Here is a 12224-nt window from a genome sequence, read left to right as displayed (position 1 = left end):
GTGGAGTAGAAGGCCATCATTTGCAATCCTGTAGTTAATCATAGACGATTAAATGTAGATAGGGATCGTGCTGTTGCTTCACAACTGTTAGCAGCAATGACTTACCAACAAAACAACCTTACCTCTTTTATGTGATGATCCATGGCAGTTCAGTACCACGGTAATCCGTTATTTGCAATCAGAACGTAATAAATGGACAAACCGCAACTGTATAAACGTTTTGTTCTTTACGGCAATAATTGCTACTTCGTACACACTTTTTCAACGTATTAGTGTTTGCTGCTTCTGAGTGGCAGCTGGCTGCGGGATACGTGAAGGGGCGTTTCTGCGTATGGTCCAGTGACAGTGACAGCGTCCAGGGGGTTGGACCCTGGCGTAGGGCAGATGCCCTCCCTCATTTTTTTCTTTTTTTCTAATAGAGAGTTATTTTCTACCTTCTTTGATGAACATAGCTAATTCACTATTCGCTAAAACTCTCTGTTGTACGACGTGACTGAATTAAAAAACACTTGCGATAGAGTCTATCAGTGTAATTTTTAGTGATGTGTGAGATCCTTAGGTTATTTGTTCTAGCAAGAGTGTGTTTCTTCAGTGGCAATGTGCGGTCTCAGGTCATTTCTGTGTAAGTCAACTGAACTGCTTCCCGGCCAGAAATGGGTAAATTGCGCTTATAAATCATAAGTCTCGCACTTGGGTGCAATCTAACCAACTGGGTAGGTCAACCCAACTGATCTATCCACTTTGCCACCAGAAACAGTATATCTGTTTATGCACCTCCATATAGTAATTGTTACTTACGTATAGTATACTCGATTAACATTGCGCCTACACAGTGACATTACAGAGAAGTAACAAATGTCATGCAATATCTCCTAATATCGTGTCCCACTCCTTTTGGCCGGCGTAATGTAGCAACTCGACTTGGCATGAACTCAGCAACTCACTGCAAGTCCCCTGCAAAATTATTGAGCCACGCTGCCTATAGCCGTCCATAATTCAGGAAGTATTAGCGATGCAGGATTGCATTGCAGTTTTTGTCCTCTACGGCTCCCTGTAGTACAGTGGAGACTATTCTCTAAAGTATATATTTGTTCTGGAATCCTATCCCTTCTTCTAGTCAGCGTCTTCCTCATCTTCCTTTTCGCCAATTCCGCGAAGAACCTTCTCATACCTTATCTTATCAGTTTACCTAATTTTGAGTAACCATCTGTAAAACCGTATCTGCGCGACTTCGATTTTCGCGTTTTCAGGTTTTCCCGTAGTCCATGTTCCGCTACCATGTAGTATTGTACCCAGACGTATATTCTCAGGAATTTCGTATATTAAGATCTATGTTTGGTACTAGTAATATAGAATATTCCCATTTATTGAGTTAGTCTTTTCTTATATTCTCTACATTCTATATGCCAAACTTTACTTTGCTTCCAAATTAGCAGAATTCCTTCATTTTGTCTGCTATAACGTTCCCAAATAAATACTGTGGCTTCTGTTCCCATATAATAACTTATCCCGTCCTGCGTTTTGTGCGTTCGTTCTTGAGATAAATTGTAACTTCAGTTACTTCGCTTTCCTGTATTGTAAAAGGCAGATATCTTAGTTCATGTATAGCGAAACATAGGCACCCGTTTCCTCACCAAAAATTTGGATATTGCCACTAATCTAAGAAAGCACGTTGCCTTGTTTTCGACCTTCTTCATTTTAAATCAAATACACATAGACAAAATGGGACTTCGGTACAAGATTGGCAGAGACGTTGTTCGTAGAAAGCATTTACGAGTAAGCGGAAAGGGATTACAGTGAATCAAATATCAAAGACGAAGCGAATACTTTCATCCGATTTTAAAGAAAAACGTACTGCTGGGAAAATTTATATTTGTTTAAAGACATGGTACAAAATACTGACGTCTCCACATATGTGGATGAAAACTCGTTCCCGATAAAATGAATTTCACGTTAGTCGAAATTACATCCGACAGATATGGAACATACTCTACTGATCTCAGATCGGATGATGTAATGGGCACAGGGATTCTTTGACGTGGCGCAAGAAGTGCACAGCAGATAAGTGTTGACTTGCAGATGTTATCAGGCTACTTTGCAGGAGAGGAGAAACAGTGAGACGCTGTGTGACTGTGAAATGTTAGTGGGCCATCGTAGTATCCCTGTCGTATTATGTATGATGTAGGATAATAAATAACTCTTATTAGGGTAAACAGCTTGGCCACATTTCCCTATCGAACGACACGTCGGTGCTAATGGTTCATATAGGAAACTGTCAAAGCAAAAGAAACAACAACGAACTAACTACAGTTGCACCCCAAAAAAAGTTATCTGTCCACAGATGTTGTAAAAAAAGTATTACTATGAGTTTAAAACAGGCAACTATAATAATATAAATCATTTACCCTTCATCAGACGCATGAAAATCAGAAAAGTCTCCACTAAAAAATAATGGAACATGCTTCATCTGTCAAATTCACTGAAAATAATGGTGGTGTATATTAGAGCACATCTGACCACTTTCCGCCAGGGACTAGCACCGTCCAAGGCAACAAATATTCAATGACCACTTTTCCGCCCTGACGATTTTACTGCAACATCCTCTACACTACTGTATTGCAAACGCACAAGCGATGGCGTTGCATATAACATTTTCCCTATAATAAGGAGTGATTCCCATTCTGTGGACAGGCATTATCAGCGTTATCTTCGAGTGTGTTCGTGTAACTATCTGGTTGACTACTGAATCACTTTGATATCACACTGTTCAAGAGACTAGAAACGCTATTACCTGATGCGATCCCAAAACACGCCCCACTCTAAATCCTAACAAGTACTCCCATCTTTATGCACAGTGTACACGTCACGAACCCTGAGAATCGTCACTGAGTTCACAGAATGCGTATGTCTTTCCTAACGTTATCGTTCATGATTAACTGACTCAGACCTGTCTAGCTTGCTACCTGATCTTTACGTAGCAATGTATATGAACTGCGCTATAACTGAAGTTTTAGTGTTTATAATTACCACCTTACCACTTGCATAAACTATAACATAACATGTCACTAAGCTCCATGTCATCGATTCTTCAATAAGGAAAGTCAATCACTTAAGAAGCAACTGTCGCTTTAGTATTTAACCCCATAAACATTTACGCACATTAACACTTAGCAAAGTAGTAGCCCTTTTGCTGTTATTACGCGTCCTCCTTTTCTTTCGGTATATTCCTGGTTACTTCCAGCTCTTCAGCAGTGAATCAATAATTCTGTCCTTTTCTGTTTCCTTCTCATCCCTATGTCTTTATTTTTCTTGTTTTGCTTCAATTTCTAATCCTTTTTCATCATTTCTTCCGTTAAATTTTTCCTCATATTCCTTGTTGTAGTACAGACCAATGAAGTTACTATCCAGATTTGTTTTCTCTGGCTACTGTTACCATATCCCCCTTAGTACAACATTACCCTTAGCTGAAAGCTAGTTTGTTTCATGGGAAACGAACTTATCACCATATTAATCGAACTCATATTATTACAACAATTTTGTTCATTAAATGTATTACTTAAGATTTATTTGCTGTGAATACTGCAGTGTTTAATTTAAAAGGAATCGCCAAGTATTCCAGGATAGATGTGAGAGAGGTTATGGCGTCGCTAACTTCAGGTTCGTACACGGTTTTAACACACGTTTTTACTCATTTTATCGCAGGCTCCGTTCATAACAAAAATTACATTGACTTAAATCCTTTTTTGTTGTACTTTCTCACTTTATTTCAGATCTTTTCTTATTATATGACCAGTTTGTGACATCCTACCTCAGTTTCAAACAGCTACAAATATATGCCCTGCGACGTTAAGAATGCAGTGCAAAACCCTCATCAGCATCTCCTTTGGAAGTACATGTTAAGTATTTTTAATTAATAACCGTCTTAAAACTCAGATCTCTGAACGTGTCTCTGACTATATGTGATGAACTTCATCCTTGATCATATCATGGTAAACTACCTCTGTGAATGTTTTTAAAATATATAACCAAATGAATGTCGTGAGTGGCTTGATGGGCGATGATAGAATGAATAAACCAACGTATACTGACCTCGAAAGGTTAAAAAGTGTTCTTCCTTGTTTGTTCAGTAAGCTTTTCACTGTTTTTTTTTCTTTAAACCCACTGTTTCTCACGTATTTTTCTCACTTCATTCATGAAATTCAGAACGTGTACTTGCAAATGTCACCCTCTTAATAATCAGATATCTCTGACACTACGTGATAAACTTTATCTTTGATCATATCACGGTAAACTATATCTGTGAAGTGTTTTAGAAATATCTAAACAAATGAGTGCCTTTAGTGACATGATGGGCATCAACGGACTATATAAACCAACGTATAGTGAGCTCAACTGGTTAAAAATTTGCTTCCTTTTTTGTTCGGTAAGTTTTTCATATGTTTTTTCCCTATTTCTCACGTATTTTTGCGCTTGATACACGCAAAACCTACAATCTAACTTTCTCGTAATAGGAATACGAATTTCACCTCACTCAAGGGCAAATGTACGTTACGAAATACACGATTTGCACCTTATAATGAATCCATAGGGTCCGAAATGCGTGGTGTAATTTAATAAAACGCGAAAAACTTGTGACTGAAAGCGTTTTAATCATGTAGTGTGCTTATATCTCGCACTCAGCGACGTATCTACACTTTTGTTTGCATTTCAGTCTATTCATCTACATCTACATGGATACTCCGCAAATTACATTTAAGTACCTGGCAGAGGGTTCATCGAACCATCCTCACAATTCTCTATTATTCCAATCTCGTACAGTGCGCGGAAAGAACGAACACCTATATCTTTCCGTACAAGATCTGATTTCCCTTATTTTATCTTGGTGATCGTTTCTCCCTATATAGGCCGGTGTCAACAAAATATTTCGCATTCGGAGAAGAAAGTTGGTGATTGGAATTTCGTGAGAAGATTCCGTCCAGCGAAAAACGCCTTTCTTTTAATGATGTCTAGCCCAAATCCTGTATCATTTCAGTGACACTCTCTCCCATGTTTCGCGATAATAGAAAACCTGCTGCCCTTCTTTAAACTTTTTCAATATACTCCGTCAGTCCAATCTGGTAAGAATCCCACATCACGAAGCAGTATTCTAAAGAGGACAGACAAGCGTAGTGTAGGCAGTCTCCTTAGTAGATCTGTTATATTTTCTATGTGTCCTGCCAATAAAACGCAGGTTTGTAATTCTTGGGTATTTACTTGAATTTACGGCCTTTATATTTGAGTGATTTATCGTGTACTCGAAGTTTAACGAATTCCTTTTAGCACTAATGTGGTTGACTTCACACTTTTCGTTATTTAGGTGCAACTGCCAGTTTTCGCACCATTCAGATATCTTTTCTTAATAGTTTTGCAATTTGTTTTGATCTTCTGACGACTTTATTAGTCAATAACGACGGCGTCATCTGCAAATAACCTAAGACGTCTGCTCAGATTGTCTCTCGGATCGTTTATATAGATAAGGAATAGAAAAGGGCTTGTTACACTATCTTGGGGAACTCCAGAAATCACTCCTATTTTATTTGATGACTTTACGTCAATTACTACGAACTGTTACCTCTCTGACAGGAAGTCACAAACCCAGTCACATAACTACGACGATATTCCATAAGCACGCAATTTCACTATAAACCGCTTGTGTGGTACAATGTCAAAAGCCTTCTGGAAATCCAGAAATACGGAATCGATCTGACATCCCTTATCAGTAGCACTCAACACTTCTTGCGAATAAAGAGCTAGTTGTGTTTCGCAAGAACGATGTTTTCTAACCCAGGTTGACTCTGTGTCAATAGACCATTTTCTTCGAGGTAATTCATAATGGTCGAACACAATATATGTTCCAAAATCCTGCTGCATATCGACGTTAATGATATGAGCCTGTAGCCGGCCAATGTGGCCGAGCGGTTCTAGGCGCTTCAGTCTGGAACCGCGCGACCGCTACGGCCGCAGGTTAGAATCCTGCCTCGGGCATGGTTGTGTGTGATATCCTTAGGTTAGTTGAGTTTAAGTAGTTCTAAGTTCTAGGGGACTGATGACTTCAGATGTTAAGTCCTATAGTGGTCAGAGCCATTTGAACCATTTGATATGGGCCTGTAATTAAGTGGATTACTCCTACTAGCTTTCTTGAGTATTGGTGTGACCTTTGCAACTTTGCAGTCTTTGGGTATGGATCTTCTGTCGAGTGAACGGTTGTATATGATTGTCAACTATGGAGCTAATGCATCAGCATACTCTGAAAAGAAACGCAATTGGTATACAGTCTGGACCAGAAGACTTGCTTTTATTAAGTGATTTAAGTTGCTTCACTATTCCGAGGATATTAACTTCTACGTTACTCATGTAGATTCGCATGTCACACACATTGCACTCAAATGTGCACTGCACGCATTATTTATATTAAGGAAAATACAGTTACATCATACATTTTCGGAGTCGATATGTATTGATATTTTGTCTCGTGACGGTGCACACCACTACGCAATAGGCCCTCTGCCCTTGGAATGTCACAATACCGGAACCTCCTCTTTTACAAATCAAATGAAGCGCCTTGAAACAATAAGAAACAGCTGTAAAATGAGCTTAAACCTTCCAGGGCTCACTTTAAAAAAACTACGGCTACCTTGCAGCTGTTACTATTTGATGTGTTATTTAGAATGCCATAACATTAACATTTACCAAGAAACAATTAAACTATAGCTCGCGTCACGTAAGACGGCGCTTCCGCGCATGGAGATGGAGCAGCGAAGGGATGAGAACTGCGCATGTGCAGCAGCAGAGATCAGACAAAATAAGTCAACGTTGCCGAACTGCATTCCTTAGGACAAACGTCAGGCACTTTTCACGTTCAAATCTATGTGGGGGAGAAAGAAAACTGGCGTTCTACGAATCGGAGCGTGGAATGTCAGATCCCTTAATCGGGCAGGTAGGTTAGAAAATTTAAAAAGGGAAATGGATAGGTTAAAGTTAGATATAGTTGGAATTAGTGAAGTTCGGTGGCAGGAGGCACAAGACTTTTGGTCAGGTGACTACAGGGTTATAAACACAAAATCAAATAGGGGTAATGCAGGAGTAGGTTTAATAATGAATAGGAAAATAGGAATGCGGGTAAGCTACTACAAACAGCATAGTGAACGCATAATTGTGGCCAAGATAGATACGAAGCCCACACCTACTGCAGTAGTACAAGTTTATATGCCAACTAGCTCTGCAGATGATGAAGAAATTCATGAAATGTATGATGAGATAAAAGAAATTATTCAGATGGTCATGCGTGACTGGAATTCGGTAGTAGCAAAAGGGAGAGAAGGAAACGTAGTAGGTCAATATGGCAAAGAAATGAAAGAGGAAGCCGCCTGGTAGAATTTTGCTCAGAGCACAACTTAATTATAGCTAACACTTGGTCCAAGAATCATAAAAGAAGGCTGTATACATGGAAGAAGCCGGGAGATACTGACAGGTTTCAGATAGATTATATAATGGTAAGACAGAGATTTAGGAATCAGGTTTTAAATTGTAATACATTTCCAGGAGGCAGATGTGGACTCTGACCACAATCTATTGGTTATGACCTGTAGATTAAAACTAAAGAAACTGCAAAAAGGTGGGAAATTAAGGAGATGGGACATGGATAAACTAAAAGAACCAGAGGTTGTACAGAGTTTCAGGGAGAGCATAAGGGAGCAATTGACAGGAATGCGGGAAAGAAATACGGTGGAAGAAAAATGGGTAGCTTTGAGGGATGAAGTAGTGAAGGCAGCAGAGGATCAAGTAGGTAAAAAGACGAGGGCTGCTAGAAATCCTTGGGTAACAGAAGAAATATTGAATTTAATTGATGAAAGGAGAAAATATTAAAATGCAGGAAATGAAGCAGGCAAAAAGGAATACAGACGTCTCAGAAATGAGATCGACAGGAAGTACAAAACGGCTAAGCAGGGATGGCTAGAGGACAAATGTAAGGATGTAGAGGTTTATCTCACTAAGGGTAAGGTAGATACTGCCTACAGGAAAATTAAAGAGACCTTTGGAGATAAGAGAACCACTTGTATGAACATCAAGAGCTCAGATGGAAACCCAGTTCTAACCAAAGAAGGGAAAGCAGAAAGGTGGAAAGAGTATATAGAGGGTCTATACAAGGGCAACGTACTTGAGGACAAAATTATGGAAATGGAAGAGGATGTAGATGAAGATGAAATGGGAGAGACGATACTGCGTGAAGAGTTTGACAGAGCACTGAAAGACATGAGTCGAAACAAGGCCCCCGGTGTAGACAACATTCCATTGGAACTACTGACGGCCTTGGGAGACCCAGTCCTGACAAAACTCTACCATCTGGTGAGCAAGATGTATGAGACAGGCGAAATACCCTCAGACTTCAAGAAGAATATAATAATTCCAATCCCAAAGAAAGCAGGTGTTGACAGATGTGAAAATTACCGAACTATCAGTTTAATAAGTCACAGCTGCAAAATACTAACGCGAATTCTTTACAGACGAATGGAAAAACTAGTAGAATCCGACCTCGTAGAAGATCAGTTTGGATTCTGTAGAAATGTTGGAACACGTGAGGCAATACTGTCCCTACGCCTTACCTTAGAAGCTAGAGTAAGGAAGGACAAACCTACGTTTCTAGCATTTGTATACTTAGAGAAAGCTTTTGACAATGTTGACTGGAATACTCTCTTTCAAATTCTGAAGGTAGCAGGGATAAAATACAGGGTGCGAATGGCTATTTACAATTTGTACAGAAACCAGATGGCAGTTATAAGAGTCGACGGATATGAAAGGAAAGCAGTGGTCGGGAAGTGAGTGAGACAGGGTTGCAGTCTCTCCCCGATGTTATTCAATCTGTATATTGAGCAAGCACTGAAGGAAACAAAAGAAAAATTCGGAGTAGGTATTAAAATCCATGGAGAAGAAATAATAATGTTGAGGTTCGCCGATGACATCGTAATTCTGTCAGAGACAGCAAAGGACTTGGAAGAGCAGTTGAACGGAATGGATAGTGTCTTGAAAGGAGGATATAAGATGACCATCAACAAAAGCAAAACGAGGGTAATGGAATGTAGTCGAATTAAGTCGGATGATGCTGAGGGAATTAGATTAGGAAGTGAGACACTTAAAGTAGTAAAGGAGTTTTGCTATTTGGGGAGCACAATAATTGATGATGGTCGAAGTAGAGAGGATATAAAATGTAGACTGGCAATGACAAGGAAAATGTTTCTGAAGAAGAGAAATTTGTTAACATCGAGTATAGATTTAAGTGTCAGGAAGTAGTTTCTGGAAGTATTTGTTTGGAGTGTAGCCATGTATGGAAGTGAAACATGGACGATAAATAGTTTGGAGAAGAAGAGAATAGAAGCTTTCGAAATGTGGTGCTACAGAAGAATGCTGAAGATTAGATGGGTAGATCACATAACTAATGAGGAAGTATTGAATAGGATTGGGGAGAGGAGAAGTTTGTGGCACAACTTGACCAGAAGAAGGGATCGGTTGGTAGGACATGTTCTGAGGCATCAAGGGATCACCAATTTAGTATTGGAGGGCAGCTTGGAGGGTAAAAATCGTAGAGGGAGACCAAGAGATGACTACACTAAGCAGATTCCGAAGGATGTAGGTTGCAGTAGGTATTGGGAGATGAAGAAGCTTGCACAAGATAGAGTAGCATGGAGAGCTGAATCAAACCAGTCTCAGGACTGAAGACCACAACAACAACAACATCTATGTTGGGAATAGTAAATATTAAAACAAATTTCGATCAGCCTTCATGAAAGAAATATTAATTCACTTCTTGAGATGTTGCGTCCACTGCTCGACAGATTCACTCCGCGTGATTTCGGGAGACGAGAACAGCAGACACGTCTTTGTGAAGACTTGAAGTACAATTTTTCTGAACATGGTAATTGTCTCACGACAAGATCATTGACACTGCTTGCAATAAGTATCATTTATTACAATTTTAACTGTATTATAAGTAAAAATTTAATACACAACAAAATTAACTTCAAGCACAAACCGAAATCATTATATTTGCTCGACAACTGCTTATACTCAACAGAATTTTTAAAAATGTCTATAAGATGTGTGTGTTGATGTGTTTGACTGTAGTTAAGTGTAATCATTGCACATAAAAAAGAATTAGTGTTAGAAAAAACTAATGAAAAGACTATCGTAAAAATGGTCAGAAAGTTGTCATATTTTTCGCGGTTAACGGACATTATGAGTGTAAACTAACCCGTTCGACATTACAGTGAGAGACTGCATTTATAATTCACTGAACAAGCAAACAATTAACCATCACCTGCGAGTAACTCCAGGGAATGATGACCGATAACATCTAAAACGACCGACATCTCGACAAGTAACAGTTACTGTCAGTTTAGGGCCTTATCCAATTCGTACTTTGTAAATGACAGGGGTTTACATGTGGAAATATGGGACTTTTGACGAATTTACCCAGCTGCATTCTCGCGTGTTATTAGAGCATACAACATTGTGGCAGAAGCTTAACTTCTCCTTGGGAAATACGTTGAATATTATAGCCTGTATAATTCAAAGGATACAAAGTCCTAATCAAAAAGGCTAGGAAGTTCTCATTATGAAGTAGGCAACTGATATCTTCACAAACACATTTTTTAAACCACGAGTCTGTAAAACCAAGAAATATTATTACTTTGTTCCAAAGTCTACACCGCAAAACCATCGTCACTTCTATTTGAATCTGTTTCAGAACAACCTGATTGTAAATTTACTATGATAGGTTCAAGGCTTATATCCATCATCACATCCCAGTCAAATTATTCTTTCTGAACCTTTTCAGCACGTCGCGCAGACTGTGCCCACGCTACAGATGGGATGTTGTCTATTGACTCATGCACAAGTGATTCAGTGAATGTTATCTTGAATGTTATTTTTTTTACTCCCACATTGCCTTATCCTTTGCCCACTTTAATGCCGTAGGACTGCACTGACAGTGACTCGTGGGTAAACGCAAAACTGTAAGATCCCATTCAATTCACATGCAAGGAAGTCGAGTTTGTACGTTCTGGCATGTAACTTGTATAAATTAACGACTTGCAGGAGATAGGCACGAGTCTGGTTTACACTGTGCTTAATATTTTTATTTTTAATTCAGGGAAAAGTATCCGCTTTTCTGAAGTTTTTGCTTGATGTTTTCTGTGTAACAGTTGCACTGTAACTGGCAATGGACGACTTTGAAGCAAGGTATGACAAGAATTGTGAATCACGTCACGAAACTGACAGCATTCATTTCCGAATGGTAGCCACTGCTGTTTTTCTTACAGGTAAATACAAGTTTACTCGCAGAAACAAAACCATACGAAGAGTCAACATGCAGAATAATTATCCGATAACCTATTCTTAAGAAAACTTTAAAATCGCCACTACCAACACTCATTTTCCAGAAGATCTTCCTGGAATGATACTGATTGACCCATATTTCATCAAGGTAATAAATACACTGTTGAACTACATCTCTTGTATCGTGAACCTTCATGTGGGAGGTAGTTCGTGCTGCAACTATGTCACTTCTTTGAACTAAAAACTCTCTTCTTAACATATCAGGAACCAAAGTCTTTTAAAATTCTTTACACTAACAAAGCACTTACCATTGAAGCTAATTTCGTCCTGCATAACTGTAACACGTTTTGTGATGTCGGGCATTCATCATTCACATGGAGCACTTTAAAACATTGTTGTTAAAACCATCCATTTGTGTTACAGGTTCAGTGCGATTTCAGTCCTTTCCAGGCGACACGATACCAACTTTTTCCACGATTCCTACAGCTCTGATACTTTGGTTTACAATTCTATTTACAGTTCTTTTGCCGACACCACATGGTTCTGGAGTCCGTTTTTGTGTCTTCAAATCTTTACAGTAGGACAACAGCTTTCAAATTCACGTTTAAAAAAAATTATAAATCCGGTAAATAATCCCCTTCGCCTGCTTATGAAGCACTTTACATTTATTGCCGTCACCTGCGTCTTTTTTAAAATCACACTTAAACATTTAAAAATACACATTCACACCTATACTGCTACAAAAAAAAGAAGAATACAAAAAACTGACAATTGAATGAATAATTTTGCTGTCACGAAGTACAGCAACAGTGCAGAGGTTCTCGCTGTTTAACTGTAACTCTTTGCTACCCACT

This window comes from Schistocerca gregaria, chromosome 4 (assembly GCF_023897955.1).
Source record: "Schistocerca gregaria isolate iqSchGreg1 chromosome 4, iqSchGreg1.2, whole genome shotgun sequence".
NCBI lineage: Eukaryota > Metazoa > Arthropoda > Insecta > Orthoptera > Acrididae > Schistocerca > Schistocerca gregaria.
This window is presented reverse-complemented; position numbering follows the sequence as displayed.